This window comes from Otolemur garnettii, unplaced genomic scaffold, assembly GCF_000181295.1.
Source record: "Otolemur garnettii isolate 467f Iridium unplaced genomic scaffold, OtoGar3 scaffold00041, whole genome shotgun sequence".
NCBI classification, from domain to species: Eukaryota; Metazoa; Chordata; class Mammalia; order Primates; family Galagidae; genus Otolemur; species Otolemur garnettii.
In genome coordinates, this window is record NW_003852436.1 from 1,178,459 (window position 1) to 1,186,970 (window position 8,512).

Sequence of the window (8,512 nt, forward strand, 5' to 3'; positions counted from 1 at the left end):
AAAAAAAAAAAAAAAAAGGAAGGCGACGTGGTTCCTTTTTGTGTGATGTGACTGTAAACATGTACCTTTACTTTAGAGAAACTATCCTAGACCCCTCAAAACCACCCACAGTGGCCTCTCTTGCTTCTTCATACAGCTCCCCTGTGGAGTGCAAGTGTCTTCCCGAGGCCTCCTGAGTCTAGCAACCTCTCGCTCATCTTGCTCATTTAGCATGATGTCATCCCTGTACTGGAGCCATATGGTGCTCTGCCAAGTGTCTAGTGGGGTCCAGATCTCCTGGGACTAGTTTTGGCAGAGGGTGAATGAGTTTGAAAAGCTCTAGAAAACATAATGAGTATGGTTTTTTAGTCACCGAATCACTGGCCATGCACCATGTACCAGAGGCTTATTAATACTGTGTTTTCCCAAAAATAAGACACTGTCTTATATTTATTTTTTCTCAAGAAGGCAAACTAGGGCTTATTTTCAGGGGATGTCTTCCTCACTGCGCCGAAATGCATGGTGTGGCTATGCAGTGTATCTGCCCATCACTAGGTCTTATTATCAGGGTAGGGCTTATATTTAACAAATGCATAGAAATCCTGCTAGGGCTTATTTTGGGGTAGTCTTATTTTCGGGGAAACACGGTATATTCCAGCAAATGGTTGGCTATGGTAGCTCATGCCTGTAATCCTAGCTCTCTGGGAGTCTGAGGTGTATGAATTGCTTGAGCTCAGGAGTTCAAGACTGTCTTGAGCCAAGAGCTAGACTCTGTCCCAAATAAAAATAGAAAAATTAGTCAGGCATTGGGGTAGACACTTATAGTCCCAGCTGCTCAGGAGGCTGAGGCAAGAGGATTGCTTGAGCCCAAGAGTTTGAGGTTGCTGTGAGTTATGATGCCACAGTACTGTACCCAGGGCAACAGTAGGCTCTGGCTCAAAAAAAAAAAGAAAATGTTCTGACAATGAAATCATATCAGGCACATCAGCTTTGATCAGGATTACTAACCAGCTAAGCCTGAACTAGACAACAGTCACTCTTTAGAATCTACCTAGCTCTTGCAGGGGCCATACTGGCAAATTAAACAAAACATGTTGGGAACACTGCCCCTTTATCTTTTAGGTTTAATGGGCATGAATCTCTCCACTCCTACAACATAATATATATTTTATTTACTATTTGAGCTGGGAATTGGGTACAGGTGGGAACAATTTCAGGGTCTTTTGTTCGGCTTTCCTTACCACAATAACTCCTACTCAACAGGACTCCAATGTGGGGATCCCACAAACTACCAAATGTGTCAGTTCCAGTTATATTCTCAGAGACTGGAGACATGACTGCTGGGTGGATCCATGGACCATCCAGAGCACACACTACAAGCCAGATGTCAGGCAGGGCTTTCTCTATTTCCTGGCCCTTTGAGCCTCAACTCTCACAGGTGGACTGTGACAATACTGTAGATGCCCAGGCATCAGTGCCGACTCAGACCTTGTGTCTGGAAGTCCTCACAGTATCTAGCTGTTGTCCTTTCCCTAGAGCATATAGTCTCCTTGGAAAGAACAAGAGAAATCATTATGGTTTATATTCACCATGGTATTACAGAGTCATTCTACCAAGGGATTCTGCTACCTCTTATGTCAGTGGGATCCAGACCTGGAAATATCCTCAGGTCCAAGAAATAAATAAATAATGATGACCGTTAATTGGAGTTCCCACCCTCTGCTTCCTACCCCTCTACTTCACCTCTTCCAATGGCAGCACTGCCCTCATTGGCTGCCTACCTCCTGTGTGCCCAGTCTTATGAGTCTTATGTTCGACCACCTCAGTCAAGCACCACCTTGGTCAAGCATGCTCTGAACCTAATGCCAGGTACTCTTCTGGTTGCTGCTAGTTTATGCTGGCTAATTCTCAGCTCTTTTGAATATAATCCCCTTTCCAGCCCATTCTTGACTGGGCCAAAATTTAATCTTAGTTGTTGGCCTGGCAGCCAGAATAAAATATGAGACAACCCCCGAGGGGCACATTTGACTCCTAGATGAGGAAGGGCCTTTGCAGTATCTTTCTGAACTGGAAGAATCCTAGTTCATAGCCTTGGGGGTCACTTCTGAAACCTCTGAGAATTCAGAGATGTCTAAAAAGTCAAAATCCTTGGGAACATCCACTCAGGTATTGCCATTCTAGTTTTTAGAGTCTTACATTCTCCCAACTGGGTCCTGATCTCATAAAAGATCTGACTTGGCTTGAACATCACTGGGGCTTTGCAACCTTAACTATCAGAGTCTGGGCTGGTTCCTCAGCCATGCCTGCTCTTCACTGCGGGACAGAAGAACCTCGCTACAAACTACCAGCGAGGCACATTGGCTCCCACACTTAGCTTTTATCTGCATGGCAATGCGCCTACTTTCTCATTATCTCCCTGCAGGACACTTGCATAGCTTAGTGGGACCCAGCAAACTCCACTGTATGTGTTAGGCCATGTTCCCCCTTAAATCTTTCAGATGCTTAAATCACCACACATGCAAGGCCATTCTCCCTCAGCAGAATGTTTTCCCATGTGAAATCTTTAACAATTCGCCTGCCACCACGTGCCAGGGATTACCGGTATCCCAAATACTACTTAGGATGGGCTTCTCCTCTGTGTCAGGCAGGTCATGAGTAACCCAGTTGCAAAACTCCATCCTTTATGGCCTGTTTTCTCACTTTACTTCTGGTGTCTTCTGAGCAGTGGACACTAAGATGGGATTGGAGATATAAGATACTGATTGAGGCAGACCAAAAGAATAAAAGAGGAAAGGAGTAGTCAGAAGAGTCTTGAGACTGAAATGTAGATCTGACGCCTATGAAAGAGGAGAGGGGAGGAAGGACTGGGGAGGAAGAGCTGTGGATCACAGTGCAGTTTTAGGTAAGACTTGGTCAATGGAAGACCCTAAGAATTCCACATCGGGCAGGAATAACCAGTCCAGTACTCACCACTATCATGCTCTCTCACTGACTGGGAGCAGCCTTAAATACTCCCACAGAGGATCCAAAGGGGCGGCAGATGGAGGCTGTCAATCAGCCTCCCAGTGTGTCCTCTTAGGAGGGATCTATGGCCACTGCACTGGGAGAACAACCCCACTTACAGGATTCGCGGAGGCAGCTACCAAGAGCAGAGTAAAGCAGAGCCAGCCTCTGGGAACTCTTTAGAAAGGAAGGGAAAGTTGTCTAGGCAGCAGAAAGTTTAGGGTGAAAGTCTCCAAAAACAAACTTTTAACTGAGCTTTTTCTGGCAATAGAAGTTCAGTCATAATTTTCCATCTATTTTTTTAAGTTAAGAAGTTGAACATGACCCTTCAGGATCAAAAACACTTTTAAAAACCAGAGATACTGGGTGGCGCCTATAGCTCAGTGAGTAGGGCACCGACCCCATATACTAAGGGTGGTGGGTTCAAATCTGACCCTGGCCAAACTGTAACAACAAACAAAATAGCCAAGTGTTGTGGTGGGCGCCTGTAGTCCCAGCTACTCGGGAGGCTGAGGCAAGAGAATCGCCTAAGCCCAGGTGTTGGAGGTTGCTGTGAGCTGTGGCACCACGGCATTCTACCAAAGGTGACAGAGTGAGACTCTGTCTCAAAAAACAAACAAACAAAACCCCCCCCGAAAAAACCAGATACCTGTAACCGAGGCCTAGAACCCACACTGGTAGGTATGGCTTCCAAAGCACCAAGTCATGCTGAAGGTGGAGCTCAGGTATAACTTTCGATGTGTTAGCCCCGCTCACCCCACTTGGAATACAGTAACCCCCCAACATCTTAGCAACTCTCTCCAACCACAGACAGGGCTATGTGGAAGAATACGATAGTGTCAATATCAAGGAAAGCTATTGAGGAGGGGGCAGAAATGGGCACAGTATTTCTCAGCTTACCTCCTGTAAAAGTAGCTGATGCCAATGTGATGAAGCAATTCCTGATTTAAGACATTATCACCTTGCTGGGTGCCCAGCATAAATGTCCCCACGCGCATCAATGCAATTCCCTATCTGAATACCCAGCTCATCGCCAGGAGGAGTTTGTCAGGGTACATGTTAATTAGTTGAGTGACCTTTCTCTTATTCAAGAGAGAGGAGATGAATCCAAACACCAACCCCAGGTAATTTTAGTGGCTGTGACTGTATCTTGGGCTAGTGAAGAACATTAAGGATCACCTTTACCTCTAGGCCCCTATCTGACTACTAGGTTTCAAGTTCATGGGATTTCAAGATCACAAAAGACTACACAAAGTGCCACCCAACCCCAGGACCTGAAGTGTGGATGTCACTGTCACGTAGCTGAGCTTCCCTCCTGCTAATCTGCACATAGCTTGTGAGTCTCAACTGCCCCTGCGCTGCCTGTCACTACTATTTGTTGCCCAAGGTTTTCTGAGTTGAAATGTCCAGGCCGTGTGATTTGAGGGCTTACACACTGCAGATAAGTTCAGTTATCATAATAAATTTGAAAGCAAATCCATACTACCTTTTCCCTGCCATCCCACACACTTCAATCTCACCATGTAATCAGCTGGTGAATGGCTTAGGAAATAGCCACATGCCAGTAAGAACAAGGCACAGTTAGGAAGCGTATCTCCCATTGAGAAACCATGCAATTAATTTCAAAGTAAAAAATAATTGGATTATCTGTGCCATGGTTTTCTTCATTAGTGCAGATAATTGGGAGATTTTAGTAGCATATTTCCTTCCTTCTTGAAGAAAATGCTTACATAATGTCATGATGGGGATCCCTCCCCTTTAAGTCTACACTAGGTGGGAGTTTATTGTAGATTGTGCCTGGTATCTTTAGTCTGCAGGTAAGGGGCAAAGTACTTAGAAAAAAGCAATCGTAGTTGCCTGGACCATGAAGAAATGAAAATCACAGAAGCTGTATCAGTGCCATCCAGCCCCACCCCCCACTCAAATAGGACATCTGCCGCACAGAGACACATGGGGGTCAGAGCCCCACGCAGACATGCTTTGCAGAAGGAGCCGATGGTCAGGGCTGGACTGGCCAGATGCCATCTGGCAATGGAGCAACAGGAGAAACCTAGGCAGGAAGGCGCCTGAGGGCAGGGGCTGAGAGTTGGTAAGGATGGCAGGGAGAGAAGCAGGCCCCAAGATGAGAAGAATCCCCGCTCTGTGTTCACAGCACCCTCCCTGTCAGCTGGATTTGGCTTGGGATGTGCTTTCTCAAATGATGATCCTAAGACCAGTGGCATGAAAATCACCTGAGGCACTTACAAACATGCAGAGGCCTGGGTCTCGGCCACAGACCCATTTAATCAGACTCTTCAGGCACAAGGCCCAAGAATCTGCATTTTAGCAAGGAGGGGTTCAGACTCACTGCTCTGGGGACACTGTCACAGTCTCCAGGTACACTGTTGCAGGATCACACCACCCCCATGCCTAGGTGTGAATCAGTATCTTGTTGTGATAGGCGCATCACAGGGGCGAGTCTATATAACCCCCACTGGCATTCACATTCCCAAGAATCAAGTCCAAAATGGATTTAATGGGCATGATCTTTTTGAGAAACGTTGTTCAGAAACCTCAAACCAGCACTAGGCAATCTCTTAAGGCAGATAGGCTGAAAATCAGCAACAATTTATTTTCTCAGAACTGGGAAGGGTGGAGCAGCTGTCCTTTCTAGCTGGGTGTGCTGATTAGAACCATGCAAAACAAATACAGTTCCCCAGGGGCCCTGTGCATGATTTATTTCCAGATTTAATGAATGGCCACGTGCCTGGGTTAGTGGAAAATAACCCGCAGACTGACTCATCCCCGAAGCTCAGTGGAAAAGCCTCGCTCACAGATGCCACTGAAGGACGCTGACCCATTTCCACATTCTAATCTCCCGGTAAAGCAGGTGACATGGCGGGTGGACAACATACACAGGCTGCCTGCTTTGCCTCTGAGAATACAGTTTCTCGACATCCTCTGAAATGCCTATTGATCTGAGCGTGTAGCTGATGTCAACGCTGATTGTCTGAAGGGAGACTGCTCAATATCACAAGGTCACGGCCAGAAAAAAACTAATAATTCACTATCCTTGTACACAAAGGACTGGGCATTGTTTTCTTCCTTCTTAATAGTGTCTTTCTGCAGCTGCCGAGTGACTCTTCCTGTCACCGCCCTTGCTGTGGGATTTAGGTCTTACACTCGCTTTTATTTACCTATTTCTCCCCTGGCTTAACTTTTCAGATTCCTGTCACAGCAGAACACATGCTTTATATGCTCTGCCCCCACCACGGCCTCATCGCACAAAAGACTGATTTAACTCCTCAAGAGAAAGCTGTTATTGCACAAGCCCTGGGACTTCTCTGGATCCTATTTTCCCCCTGTTCGGAGCACCATCTCTATCCTGAGATAATGTTGATCAGTGCTTAATTGATTTAATAGGCACCTGCCTCGCAGGTGTACTGTTGGGCTTAATGAATTCATTACTGTGTGTAGGGTGTTTTGAGCTTCACAGGGGAAATGTGCTAGAGAGGGGGGTGAGCTGGTGACTATGCAGGGGCACTGTTGTTAGTATCTGTTGTGGTAGCTCACACAGTACCTGCACATGAGTCGCACAGCACCTTGAACGTCCCTGGGAAGGGCAGGACCTTGAGGAGAAGCCGGGTAGCAAAGACATAGTTAGTTCTATCCTTAAGGCTGCTGGCACTCAGAATAATGAGGTAGACTAAGTCAGTATTCGGAGGTACTCTCCTCTCCCACTCTCAGGTGTGTGGCCCTTTGCTTCATTCATTCCCTCCTGCTCTCTCACAACCCTCCTTTCTCTCATCCTTTTTCCCTCCTTCCCTTATGCAGGAAACAATCCTTGCCTGCACCCTGCTGCCCGGAAGGTGTAGATAAACCGATTCACATCAAGGGATAAGTGAGTAAGAAAGCTAACATCCTTCAGTAGTACCTGTGTTATAAGAGGAAAATTTTAAATCAAAGGAGGGGAGGAACATTGTGATGGTGGAAATTCAAACCCCAGCGCAGTGGTGAGGGAGGAAGTGGGGGAGGGAGGCTTTCCATTGTTCCTGAAATTACCATACTCCTTAACATCCTTCTTGCCTTTTCTTTAAGGTTAATAGAAATCCCCATTTCTTGGATCACATGTCACAGGTATCAGTTTCATTTTACGTATTCAGGTGTGGTAGGAATATAATTTTCTTTGTTTTTCTTTTGTTCTTTTTAAGTCTCTATTCCTCTGGGAGTGGGGTTGTAGAAATTTAAATTAATTTGGCTTCTCCCTTCCCTCTTTCCCTGGGGTTGAATCTACATTTTGGAGGCTTAGGCAGTGCCAGGTATTGGGAGGGGACATCTGGTCCTCAGGATCATTTGCCATCCATGCTGGCCTCCCTGGAGGTGTCCACCTTGCCATCTGGTCATCAGTTATTGGTTCAGCAGGTGGCTGCTGAGTCATCCTTGCTCCTGACCACAGGCTCTTCACATCCCTCCACGTCTCTCAGCCTGGTCCAGGACCCTTATGGGCACAAAGGTGTTCTCTGTTTCTGTTACACAACTCTGGGCCTCATAAGCCTCCAAAAGAGTCTTCTCCATTTCTTTGCCACGCATATGAATCACACCAGTGCCCCACGTGTCAGTGCAAGAGAAGGCCACTCTATTGTGGGATCGTGTGACTTCCCTGGGCTCTAACTGGGAACTCATCTACGAGCTCCTGCCTTCAGTATGCAGAGCAACCACAGGGTAGGAAGGGCATCTGTCTCTTCCTCTTGCTCCTGCCAGACTGAGCCCCTGAAAGGGGGATCAGGAACATTTCTCAGGGACCCTCCAGCCTCTAAAGGCTTAGAGATTTTCTTTTGGCTCCTGTCTTCCTTATGGACCATTCCTCCTCCTTTCTCTAATTTTTGCTATGTCATTCTTTCCTGAGGACAAAAATGAAAAGTGATTGAGTACAGGGATGATCCAAGGTGTGCAAGAAACACGGTGGATAAAGACTGATTTTGTTTAAGATAACCAGCACACTATGCGTAGTAGAACCCTGCTAGCCATTGAGAGGCATATAAGTATGATAGGCCCTATGTGCAAGAAACTTACATACAAAAATACAGTGCTGTGCAGAAGTCATGGGAATTTATAAGGAAAGAAGAAGCCAGTTCAGAATTACCCCTATATTTTTTCTTCTTTTCCTATCAAGGAATTAGGACTTTTCAGCGGCCAGTGGGAATTTCTTAAAGTTAGAACCTAAATTGAATACTAGTCAAAGTCTATATCAACAAATATGACTATTGGCCAAATCTGTGATTAAACTAGAAATATCAAAGCTTTGCCTTGGAATTTACTTACGTTGAGCAGTACTGGATACAAATGCATTCTAAGACAACTAAAGGATTTGTACACCATCCCCTCTTCCTCCCTGAATTGTAATGTCATTTGCCTTTTTGCAATCTATGAGCCTTTATTTCTAATATTAAAAATGTAGAGCAGCAGCCACACAATTTTGTAACTGACCCTGAAGGAAACAGTTGTGTTGATAAGGGTAAGTAAGGTCAGCTGCTGTAACAAACCCAGAGTC